The following is a 14,007-nucleotide window of genomic DNA, read 5'->3' as shown; positions in this document are numbered from 1 at the left end:
TTTTCTTTCCTCGGGGCATCAGTTACCGATAATAATGCTTTACTATGCCCTTTGAATTCCGTTAAACCAAGCTTACACAAAAAAAAAAAAAAAAAAAAAAAAAACTACACACCTTTTTTCACTTTATAGAAGCCTGATATTGAATCTGATGTATCTCTGTAATTTCAGATCATCCAATTCTGAAATTGCAACCTGTAGTATCCTTCTGCGTCCTCTTTCCAATGCCACAAGTCTGAGCCCAATTGGATTCTCCAAGGAAGAGTTATGTGAAATCTCCCACAGTGACTTGCTTTTAGACTGGTTCAGTAGAGCGAAATTGTACGACGTGCCACGAGTCACTGTTTCAACCTTTGAATCTGAAACACACAGAAAAGAAGCTACAGTCCGTCCTCTTTCTGTACCTTTTTACGAAATTTCAATCCGATCCTCAGAGAGAGAGTTATGAAGATTTTCCCCAGGTCACCTGTTTTGAATGTAATTCAGGAGTCTGCAAAAGGCCAACTTCCTCAGATCATATCTCCGAAAATATCGTGCGAAAAGCTCTGAAATTCGGACCCAAGGTTCAGCGCCAATTCTTCTCAAATGGGTTTTTTTTTGCGACTTCTGAAACATCACAGAAAAATAGTTATAGCGAAAATGCCACGATGACCTGTTTGGAGCAGCGAAACCCTAGAATCCAAAGCTCTGATACCAAATGTTATGAAACCAGCTCAAGAAAAGATAGAAAAGATAGATCAACGCCTTAGAATTCAGCCTCTTCGAGGGGGAAACCTCCTTTACATTACATAAATGAACAATTCTTGGATGATACAAATGACAAAACCTCCTTTCTATATATAGGAGTCTAAGGAGTCACAATATAATCCAGCCGACCTAACAATAATAATATAAAGCCACAAAAATAACAATAGAGGGATTCTATGGGGCACAGAAATAACAATATGGGGGTAATAGGGGCACAACAATATAAATAGGGGTATAAATACAATAGTAATGGGGTAATCACTAGTATTATAGGGACCCAACAGAGTTAGAAATACCATTGCATAAATACAATGTTCCAACCTTTTCGCCTTTTGCTATTACCAGGGCTCCTTTGGTGACCTTCCAAGCTTTATCTGTGAAAGTTGTCACACAACCTTCACCGCCTAACTGCTCTGTTGAAATCAAATTTTTCTTTAGATCTGGAACATGCCTTACCTCCTTTAGTAGCCATTGGTTTCCATTCTGCTGTTTTCCAAGTACCTTACCCATTCCAACAATTTTACAGGGTTTATCATCACCCAAACGAACTTGTCCAAAATCTCCTTGAACATAGTCATGAAAGTATTTCTTATCAGGTGTGGCATGGAATGAGGCCCCTGAATCTGCCACCCAGGAATCAGTAATATTTTCGAAAGAAAGAATCAAAGCATCTTGTAACACCTCACCTGTCACATTTGCTTCATGATTATTTTCTTGCTATGCATCTCCTTTTCCCTTCTGAGATCTACATTATTTATTTAGGTGTCCTTTCTTTCCGCATTTCCAGCACACTATCCCCGATCTGGACTTGGATTTGCCTTTCCTTGATTTACTGTGATATCCTGAGCTCTTTCCTCTTTCCATTTTTCTTCTCCTAGACTCTGCACTCAAAGCATTACCCGATGTCTCACCAGAGATTTTCCGTCACATTTCCTTGCTAAGGATAGCACCGACAACATCATCAAACTTTAAAGTGCTAGATCCAGAGACAGAGTTACTAATGGCCATTACTAAACCATTCCAACTTTCTGGCAATGAGCACAAGAATAACAGAGCTCTAACTTCATCTTCAAAGTTTACCCCTACAGAACTTAACTGACTTGTAACTGTATTAAGATCATTTAAATGATCTGCAATAGATCCACCTTTCAACATCTTCATATTAAATAATCGTTTCATAAGAAATACCTTGTTTGAGGCCAAGGGTTTTTCATATAGTTTCGACAATTCCTGCATTAAACCCTCTATCCTTGTTTCCTTCAAAATGTTGAAGGTGACTGACACAGTGAGGCACAACTGTATTGTTCCAAGTGCCTTTCTATCGAGAAGGTTCCATTCTTCATCTGTCATAGCCGTTGGCTTCTTTGTTTTTCCGCTCAATGGTAGGTACAGATCTTTTTGATACAGATAATCTTCCATCTGCATCTTCCATAGCGAGAAGTTTTAGCCGTTAAATTTCTCAACCTTAAACTTACCATCTTCCGCCATTGCTCCCACTCGAATGAGGAACCCTTCTTTCCTGCGAGTTTATCAGCCAAATAGACCTTCGGCTCTGATACCAGTTGTTAGAAAATTATATATTACAGAGCAATGGAACACATAAAATATTACAAAAATATAAACACAGAAAACACATAAAACAAGAGAGACATAGATATACGTGGTTCACCCAGTTTGGGCTACGTCCACCCCGAACAGCCAGTCCTTCCTTTCTATTATCCAGCAAAATGAAGAGACACAACCTACAACAAATCCGCTGTAATATCCTCTGTTTTTTTTCACAGTCTCACCTCTCTGTTTCTCACTCAGAGAATACACATCTATATCACAGCCTCAAATAAAATGCCCTCATACAAAGAGAGGGGGTGCCTTGTAGGGCAAAAAAACCCTAAACTAAACATAAGTTCTACTGTTAGATCATCTGCCTAATGAACAACCCAGATTGACTAGAAATTACTATACTTTTACAAGGAAATTTTACATCTATTTTTGGCTTCGGGGGCGTTGCCCCCGAACCCCCCCAGGGGACCGCTAGCCCCCTAACCCCCCAGCCGGGGAGGATCGGCCCCCCCAGATCCTCGCAAGGGGGAAAAGTCCCCCTCGCACCCCCCCGCGTGGAGGGGTGTACAAACTTCTTGGGGTATACATCTAGCTGAAACAAAAGACCTCTGAACGATCATGCTCCACACACAACACAATGTTAGACTTGTTCTTTGATCTTCTCCCATGGAATTCTGCATGGTTTGGCTTCATGTCCTTTTCTCCCACAATGGATACAATGTAGATCAGGTCTCTCTATATGATTTTGTCTACCCCCCCCGTGTCATCTTTTGTTGTTGTCTCCTTCGGCAGAATCAATCTTTCCTTTTTTGGAAATGCATACAGTCTCTTTAGTGGACTGTTAAACTTGCTTCTTCTTTCCAAAGGTTTTTTCTCTTTTTGCAACCTTCTCAACTAGGGAGTCAAATGTGAGGTTTTTCATATGGTCACTTACTTGCGAAGATTCAAGAAAGTGAGAGTAGGTAGGATAGAGGGCCTTTATGAAGGATATGAGAGGTGGATTTATATTAACTTTGGTGGCATCTATGTCATGCATGATAGATTTCATTTTTGAGGTTAATGTCATAGGGTCATTATTTTTCATTTCAAGGTTAAAAAGCTTCACAAGCAGGCTTATGAGTTCTAATTATGAATGAGAACCATATAAATCTTTTAATTTTTTAAGTGCACCATATGAATCAGTTATTAAGACAATATGTCCACTTACCTCCTCGCTTACTATAGCATTGATGAGAGAAAAATATTTCTTGTCCCTGCTCTTCCAGATGGTAAGGTCTCTGTCAGATATAGGATTATCAGGTCCTTCCTCCTTTGGCTTCACTTCTGATACAAAATCATCATCAATTTTTTTTGTGGCTTCTTCTTCGCAAACTCCATGCCATAGGTCATTGAAAATCAGTGTGCCATTTATCTTTCTAATGCACTCTCTAGTTTTCCTTGCCAATTAAAACTACACCAACTGTGAAATTTAGTGAATGCATTTTGCATCCACAATGATTGAACAACTTCCAAATTTTCTTCACACTCTTTAACTCTCATCAATCCATTAACTCTTATTTATACTTCTTTCTTTAAACCAAAATACATCCCTTTAATAAATTATTTTTATCTCCATAACATTTAAAAATACAACTTTCTAAAATTGAAATGTATTTTCCACTCAAATTATTTCACCATACATATCACAAAACTGACTTTGCATTAATTATTAAAAATTTCTTACAATTATTAGAATACCATTATCCTTTTTTTAACAAAATTTGAAAGTCCTCATTGTTCTCTGTATTGTGCTTTTCTTGCTAGCCACAAGCTCAATGAAGCTCTCGAAGGATCTCTGTCTCACAAAGTGACCCTCGTTGGAGTTGCAGACAGGGGTTTTGATCGTGAATGAAGTAGCAAGGACAGAGTGAGAGCGTTTGTAGAGGGTACCTACCTCTTGAGCCTTGGTTTCAATTGCTGAATCTAATGTCGATTCCACTCACTGTTGCCAAAAAGTATACATACAAAAAAGAGGTATTGTCACTATTATTTGTTGTTGTTCCATCATATAGAAACCAGAATAAGTTGTCAATGCAAAACGCTATCAATTGCATATATGTTGGCTCCTCGTTAATGGCGGTGTAGAAGGTCAATGCTCCTCGTGTGTTTCGTGGCATGTGCTTAAATCTAACGATGTGTCTGTTTACTAACACCTGTGGTTTTTGGTGTAATGACAATCGTGACTCCAATATCGAAGTGAGAGGTCACGAGTTCGAAACACACTGGGCTTGTGTTGAGGGGGGAGATTGTTGCGCTCTCTATTAATGGCGGTGTTGATCCAATGCTCTCGTGTGTTTCGTGGTATGTGCTTAACACTAGTGATGTGTCTGTTTATTAACACCTATGGGTTTTGGTGTAACGAAAATCATGTCTCCAACAAGTGGTATTAGAGCCAGAGGTCTCGAGTTTGAAACACACTGGGCTCACGTTGGGGGGGGGGGAGAATATATTCACCATTATTGCTTGGATCTCTACATACACAGACTACATTACTCTTTTAGTAAAACTGCCCGTAATTCACAGTGTCTCTAGATCACGTGAGATTCAATGTACATGACATACAACAACTCATATAAATCACTACGGTAATCTTAATTGATATAGTGGATTACATATACTAGGATAATTAAGTTGATCATCATGGTAGCAGGTGAATTTTCCCTTTATGATTTACTCTAAGCATTCAATATCACGACTAGAAAAAACATTACACGTGTGTAAATAAATGAGGTGCAGATGAATAGTTTATCCCTTGTAGGATTGCAACAAGAAGAAGGCGGACTTACCATAGTATGGTAGCAGATAAGCGCTAGTGATTAGCAGAGAAGCTAGGAAGCTAGTGAAACACTCTACTTTGCACCGGCAGCTTCTAGTGGCTTGACTCTACATGTCATCGCGGATATCTGCACATGGATATCTATGCAACATTCTCATTTAGGCTTGGGCTCCTCCATGAGTCTATGGGTTCTTTCTTCTCTACGCAAGATGCTTTACCTCATCCCTTTCAACATTGGCACAATTGCTCTCAACTCTTACTTTGCACAACTGAAACCATTTGAATTCTTTTGCTCAGAATCGATCTTTTAATATAGCTCAACAAACCCTCATGGTTGGTTCATTGTTCTATAAACCCTCATAGCTTGTTCATTGGTCTAGACGTACTTCACATCAAATTCATAGACAAATGTACAAAATACATGTTCAGCTCCAGTCGGACTTGCTTTTTATCTTCGCCTCGGTGAATGTGCCAAATGGGTGGGACAACATGGGTCCGCATAATGACATCCATGCTTCTGATTACCTTTGCATGCGTTCAACAACACTACTCGCGGTTTCTTCTCTGTTCCAGTTGCTAGGATGGATCTATAACTTGTACAGGTGCAGTTTCATCCGTCTGTGCATGTTGCGCCCCCTGTTGTACTTGTTCTTGTTGCAACTCATTATCTCGTCTGTGCAACTCCCATTCTTCCTTGATTTTCTGCTTCAGCACATGCAAATCCTTCTTTTTTTCTCTCTCTACCTTCGCAGGATCTTCCTATCGTGCCGTCACCTCATAGCCTCAGTCTCCAAAGTTGTTTTCATCACAAGTGGATCTGTTTGAGCTTGCAACTTTGTTCTGCCTCTGTGTTGTCAAAAACCTTCCTCTTTCATTTATTTTCATGCACGTGTGCTACCTTCTGTTGTTGATGATGGTGCTGCTCACTCTGACGCTATTGCCATTTCAGCTTGATATCCTTGTCCATGAACAAATTGATATCTTCATAGATAGGCATGTTCATAGACACTTGATTGACTGCATCCCCAATTGTGCTTTGAATAGTGTCTTCAATTCTACTCTCCTCGAAGCCATTGTACCTATGCTGCTGAGAGGGAGTCAAAAACCTATGATACCTGAAGAGATAACAATAGTTATGACAAAAAATATATAAGTCGAAAACCAAAACAAACTAGAGGACTGACAGGAAAACATACCTGTTTGAATGTTTGTGATGATTGCGTAATTTTCATCAGGAGGCTAGGAGACTAACTGCCAAAACTATGCAAGGAATAGTCCGAGCTATTGGGAGGATCACTGACTGCTGGAACTGTGCAATGCATAGTCCATCCTAGCCTGCTAAGGATTGAAACTGCGTAATGCACAATTTCAGTCAGCAGTGAGATGTAACTAGCAAACTACATTGCGCGGTTTCTAGGGCCAGCAGGACACTATCTCCAAGAATTGCGAAATGCAATCCTGGAGGTTAGTGTTGGACCAGGTTTGCACAATTTCTGGAGGGAAGGCAGAGCCTTCGCTTTAGAAAATGTGTAGTGTTAGCTGGGCAAGGCACTGTCTGAGCCAAGGCACCCTAGACCAGTCGACGGGCGACTGAAAACATGAGAAGTCTGAATGCATGATGATATGAGTGAAAATAAGAGTGAATGATCATACATGCAAACAACAAGTGCACGATTCAGGAAACAGGAAAGCATGCATGTGTGTGAAGTGAGTCATCGCAGTGGCGACCGTCTGTGAAAAAATAATTTCATGCATGTGACAATAATGAGATGTGAATGAAAACTAAAAGGGTGCCTATACAAGCTAACATACAGCAAATTGGCAGCAAGCACTCATTGAAATCAAGCAGACAACACTCACACAAAGAGAAACACAAAAAGCGACAGAAATGTCGCACAAGACATGAAAAGCGGGCTTACCTTAAAACAACTGAGCTGAATGTGCTGATGACTCCTAGATGCAATGTGGGATGTCAGGGCTGCAAGGTGGTTGTGAGGAATGAGCTCTACAGTGTCCAGTTGATGAGTTTTGGTAAAATTAGTGTTGTGACGCACATGCCAAAAATCTAGGAAAAGTGACACCTGGCGAGAGGTTTTTGAAATGATCCTTGCATGTAACCTCCAACTGCTAAAAATAAATCCCTGAATCAAGGGATGCCTTTGCATGTTGTCTTGGGAAAAGCAGTCTATGCATGCAAATCATTTTTGCTCGGTCCTGGAGGGAATCAGTGAACCTGAAGGCACATGCATCAGTCTGTGAGCCTGGGATGAAAATCTGCGTAGTTTCTGGGTTGAGTAGTGATGGTTGTCCTAGAGGCATTGTGTAATTTCTGGGAGGGACATGTGACTGTCTCCTAGGATTACATAATTTATGGGTTGAGCTGTTGTCTTGGGTCAGACTGCACAATTTTCTTAAGGAAGCTTGTCTGACTGCATTGCGCAATTTCTTAGCCCAGCAGGCTACGTGACTGATTTGTGAAAATTATGCTAGTTGTTGGGTTGGCTGTCCTAGAGCGATTTCACAATTTCTGGGAGCAGTAGGTGACTTTTTCCCAGAATTGTGCAATTTCTGGGCTGAGCAGCTGTCCTAGGATGAATTGTGAAATTTTTGAGAGGAAGACTGACAAGAATAATTGTGCAATTTTGGAGCCTAGCTAGGCTTATGCAATTTATGGAGGGAAGGTTTGTTCCCCTCCAAAATTACGCAATTCCTAGAGGAAGCTTCTTAACCAGCAACTAAAACTAAGTCCGAAAATCAACCTGTGAAGGAGGTGGAACAATATTGCATGCACAGGCTGACAAGACTCTATGAAACAATTGAAGCTGATGTGCTTGACAGTGCAAGACATGCTGTTGAGGTAGGGAGGCATCAAAACGAAGCTTAGGGAAAATTTTGGAGGGTGGTTTTAGCCACTACAACACTTGGCGACACATTGGTAGAACTCCAGCTCTCTAAATGGACCTTGTTCGTGAAAAGAAAGTCTAACACCTCTGGAAGTATTGTTCAGTTTTTTGTTCATCTTGGTTTCCACACTCTCTTGATTGTAAAATGTAGCATCTACCAGGCTCTTGGTTGGTCGACACACATTCCAAGCCAAGCCAACACCATTTTTTTGATTGGGGATGAGGGGTATATTGGTGCACAAGTCATATGATCGTCATAGTCTTAGTTTCATCTCTGGTGTTGCTCTGCTGCTAGCAGGCCTGGATAGTACCCCGGTGGATTCACGCAAGAACACAAGCATCAATCTACTACTAGTGAGCCTGGTTAGTACCCTGGTGGAGTTACTTGCATCATCTCTCTGCAGAGGAATCGTTTCTCTTCTTTCGCCTTGCTCATTTTCATTTTTTGATAACAGTGCATAACACTTATTCATTTAAGAAGCAGAAGAGGGATACCGACTTATTGAGAGTAGAAGAGGTTGTTCCTTTAGAGAAGCAGTTTAGATATACCTCTGACATTCTTTTTAAGCTTTCCCGCCTCACCTTACTCTACTTGATTGAGCTGACAAGGATTAACCCAAAAACAAAAAATTTCCTGGGGCATTGCCCCGGACCCCGTAGAGGGGTGCTACCCGCCCCACTCAAACCCCTCAGACAGGGGGGCTGTCGCCCCCCTTGTGATCCCTCCACTGCAAAATCGACACAATGAAAAGGGGGGCTCTACCCCACCTCTAACCCCTTTTTTCACTATGTGGGTTAATCGTGGAAAGTATAACACAACCCAACATTCTCCCACTTGTTGTTTTCTTTCCATAGGGGGACACAAGAGGGCTTAGTCATTTATCCAGCCCTACAATGCCCATTGTTTCTCTACACCAAGACAACTTCTCAGATATCACAGATTTTTTCAATGCATCTGCAGTATTCTTCAAAGTGTCCACCTTGGCCAGTAACACCATTTTTTCTTCTATCATATCCCTCACAAAGTGATACTAAACATCAATGTACTTTTTCTTTGAATGATATGTAGGGTTCTTTGCCAAGAAAATTGCACTTTGGCTGTCACATTCTATCCTTATAGCTCCCTATACTAACCCCATACTTGAACACAAGCTCTGCAACCAAACTGCTTCCTTGCTTGCATGAGTGGCTGCCATGTATTCTGCCTCTATAGTTGATAGTGCCACTACAGATTGTTTCTTACTCATCCAAATGACTGCACCTCCAAATAGATTAAAAACATACCCACTTGTAGATATTTTTTGATCCAGATCTCCAGCCCAGTCTGCATCAACAACGCCATGAATATCCAACACTCTGTCCAGTCCTGGTCTTCCTTGGTAGCACAAACCATAAGCACTAGTGCCACGCAAATACCTGAAAACCCGCTTCACTACCGTCCAATGCTCCTTCCCTGGTTTTGACATAAACTTGCTCAATACTCCCACTGCACGTGCAATGTCTGGTCTAGTACAAACCATCGAATACATCATGCTACTGAATGCACTTGCATATGGAACACAGGACATATCCTCTTCCTCTTCTTGTGTCTTGGGACAATGTTCAACAGATAACTTTACACCTATAGGAATAGGAACCTTCACTGATTTACTATCCCGCATATTAAACCTCTGCAATATTGTCTCAACATACTTCCTCTGGTTTAACCAGAGCTTCCTCTTTGCCCGATCTCTTTTAATTTCCATGCCAAAAATATAGTTTGCAGCACCAATATCATTCATGTCTAATTTGGAGGACAAATGGGTCTTAAAATCCTGGATAATTTCTTTGTCATTTCCAACCAGCAACATATCATCCACATACAAGACCAGATAAATAACATGGCCACCAATTAATTTAAAATACACAAAGTCATCTACTTTGCTTCTAGTGAATCCAAGTCCCCGTATAAATGTATCAAATTTCTGATACCACATCCTTGGTGACTATTTTAACCCATACAAAGACTTCTTTAACTTGCATACCAGTTCTTTCTTACCCTTCATTGCAAAGCCTTTAGGTTGCTTCATGTAGATCTCATCTTCCAAATCCTCATGAAGAAATTTTGTCTTCACATCCATCTGTTCTACCTCAAAATCAAAAGCAACAACAACAACAGATAAAAGTAATCTAATAGAAGCTATCTTGGCAACATGAGGAAAAATATCACCAAAATCAATTCTTGGCACTTGGGAATAACCTTTTTCTACCAACTGATCTTTGTATTTCTCCACCTTTCCTTATGCATTTGTCTTCTTCTTGATCACCCATTTTCTGCCAATGGGTTTCCTTCTAGTTGGCAACTCCACCAGATCCCAAGCCTCATTTTTGTGCAAAGATTCCATTTCATCAACCATGGCCTCTTTCCAAAGTTTTCCATCCTTTGAATCTATTGCTTCCTTCATAGTTTTGGTATCATCATCAGTAATAGATAAAGAAAAATTTGAACAGAAAGCAGATGGACTATACCTTTCCGACTGCCGTCTCTCTCGAACTGATCTTCTCATACCCAGAGTTTATGGCTCTTCATCTTCTGATTCCTCCTCTGCTATAGAGTATGATTCTTCCTCCTTTAGCTCAAACTCTATCTTCTCAGGTTCCTTTGGTTGGACTTCATGTTTAATAACATATTTCACCTCCCTGAACACCACATCTTCACTGTACACAACCTTCCTTGTTATTGGGTTCCAAATCTTATAACCCTTTAAACCATCCTTATACCCAATAAATATGCATTTTTCAGATTTACTATCCAGCTTGGTTCTTTTCTCCTTTGGAACATGTACATATGCATCACATCCAAATACCCTCAGATGTGAAAGAGAAGGTCTCTTACCAGTCCATGCCTCTTGTGGAGTCTTATCTTCCAATGCTGATGAAGGTGATCCGTTGACTAGGTAACATGTAGTCTCCACCACCTCTGCCAAAAATTCTTGTCCTAACCCAGTTGATGAGCCCCAAAAATGAATAATCATGTGGGCTCATTGAGCCTCCTAATTTGACTTAATCCACCATTATCATTAGTTTATTGCATGTTTTTTATTATATTTATGCTAATAGAGTGAATTGGGTTAGTCATTATGCCAACAAGTCTAATGTGTGCTTTATGCAGATTTTTAGTCAATTTTGAGACAAAATCAAAGGTGTAAATGAGCACTTGGCAGCCAAATTCGTGGAGAGGATTTTTTGGAAGGCGTCCCCTTCATTTATGAGCCCTTACCTCGAATTCTCCACCAGCAGCTCGGAGTTCAAGGGCCACCACATGGATTATCACAAGGGCAGCCGAGCAAGGGCTAGTAAAGTTGCTGTTAACTGCAAGTTTTGGCAGCTGAGTTCCTAAAGTTTAGGAGGACTGTTGGGGTCATCCATTTCTATAAATAAGAAGTCTTAGGGCCTCACTTCAGTTAGCTAGTTGGCAGTTCGATTTTAGTCATTTTTAGTCATTTCTTAGCCAGTAGGTTAGCTTTGCATTTCAGCACATTTTCAAGCTTTTTCTTGTGGACAGTTTTTGGGATGTAACTATTATTTCTTGCTCAATAAAGATGAATCCAGCTTTGCACCAACTCTAATCTTCCTTAGGAGGCTATATCTCTTGGGGTTGGGCCCAACTCAAGTGCCCAGTACCTCCTTTGTGTACTTTCATGTGTCTTTGCTGCATTCTTAGAATAAAATATGTTATTTAGATTAAAATCTTGTTTTGTTATTTAGGTTGCTTTTGATGATTAAAATAACTTTTCATGCTTCAGGTTGATTTGACAGTTTGAGTACAGAAAATATCTTCAGAAAAGGCCATCAAGCAACCCTTGATCTCACCTCTCCCTCCTTGGGACCATGAGTTGAGACCAAGGCATACTTGCTGCCATAAAAACATTGTTCTTGCTTCTTCATGCAATTTCTAGTGTTAGATTCTTAGTTGCAAAAGTTAGTACCAGTTGTGATTACATGCTTAGATCCATTCTTGCTTGGTTTCCATAATTTTTTTACATGATTTGCTTCCAATAAACTTCTGTTCATCATGCTTATGGTTTCTAGGTCAAATTAGGTCAAAATAGCCAGATCTTTGGTTTTCTTAGTATTTGTTGATTAGTTTTGGAAAATAACGTGCATAACACCTATGATATATTTTTTCCTACCCTTACTCCATCAATACAACCTGCTCTATCCTCTAACTCAGATTCTTTCCTTTCATCCGCCACATTTTCTCACTTTGCCCTAAGCCCTACAGTCTTGTGCAACATTACTCCTCCTATCTTCGAACAAACCCAATCACCTTAATCACTCCTCAGCCTCATGCACCAGGTCCTATACCTCTTCACAACCTCTTCCAACCTCCATTTCGACTTTCCCATCGGTTTTTCCTCCATAAACCCTCAAAAATCCTCTCTCGGCTCTTCCTGTAGAAACATCTTGTAGAAGCTATAGTACATCCTGTAGAACCCCTGCAGACTTCCTGTAGAAGCTCACAAAAGCGGTTTCTTGAGATCTGATCACTGTGAAACTCTCTGGAAGAGTGCTAGGGACCCCTTAGGCCCTCTTCTAACCTTCCCAACCTCCTGCAAGAATTTCCTTTCACCAACCCACCTTTGCACAGTAAAAAACAGTTAAAGAACATGCATAATAATTCTGCCAACTTACTCAAAAATACAAAAAGATGTTTCTTTTCAGATTTCACTTCAGAAGTAGCTTAGACACATGCACTTAACCTTACAAAGAATCAATGGCATCTTTTTCAGTAGCTCTCATCCTTTTTCTTGCATCAATAGGGCTAGTTGGTAAAACTAGGGTTTGCATTTCCATTCAGCTTTTTAGTTTCTTCTTGCAAGTAGATTAGCCTCCTTTGAGTTAGCTTTCATCCATCAGTTAAAAGCTTCTTCTAAGAGCTCATAGAAGTTGGCTTAAGCTCCTAGCGGACTTGTGCCAAATGATAAAGTGACAGCTGCGGCAAGAGCTAGTACTTGTGCATATAGCACCGTTGCTTCCAAGTTTGTTACGAACTACCGGTTTGATAAAATTAAAGAAGGGAGTTCTAGGAGTTGCAGCATTATTGCTGCAATACTGGGGCTCACCACCAGCACCACTGAGCATGCTTCTTACCCTTTCCATCAATGTCTTGTTCATTATTTTTGCAACTCCATTTTGCTGAGGTGTATATGGAGTATTCTTCTGTCGTGCTATACCACACTTCTTACAGAATTCTTCAAATTCCTTACTGCAAAACTCTCTACCGTTATCTGTACTCAGCACCTTTATTTTCTTCTCTGTCTAGTTTTCCACCAAAACCTTAAATTCTGTAAACCTGTCAAAGACTTTAGATTTCTTCTTAAGGAAATATATCCATGTATTCCTTAAGAATTCATCTATAAATGATACATAATACACAGACTTACCCAGTGATGGAACCTTCACTGGTCCAAACACATCACTGTGCATAAGCTCTAATATATGTTTCACCCTCTTACCACTAGAGGGGAAACTCACTCGATTCTGCTTCCGATATACACAAATTTCACAGAAATCAAAATCCAGAGAGCTATTACTCATACCTTCTACCATACCTTTACCATGAAGTATTCGAAGGCCCTTCTCTCCAATATGTCCAAGCCTTTGATGCCACAACATGGTCTTCTCTCCAGAGACCACTAGATTTTTTTCTCCACTTTCAGAACCACAGAATTGTTGCACCCATTAATAATAGTGCTACCTTGTAGCTTGTATAGAGTTCCAATCCAAACTCCCCGCATCAATAACAGTGCTCCCCGAACCATTTTGTAGGTGTCATTCTCGAACACTATTTTTACACCTACATCATACAACTTGCTTACGAAAATCAGATTTTTGGCCAATGCAGGAATATGTAGAACACCCGGAAGTGTTCTAACCCTTCCACCTTGCAACTTCAACTTTATTTTTCTTTGACCAACGATTCTAGACTTCTTGTCCTCCCCC

Source organism: Pinus tabuliformis, chromosome 2_2 (assembly GCF_031772625.1).
Source record: "Pinus tabuliformis cultivar Carrire ecotype Pingquan chromosome 2_2, CPIR1, whole genome shotgun sequence".
In the NCBI taxonomy this organism is placed as follows: domain Eukaryota; kingdom Viridiplantae; phylum Streptophyta; class Pinopsida; order Pinales; family Pinaceae; genus Pinus; species Pinus tabuliformis.
This window is presented reverse-complemented; position numbering follows the sequence as displayed.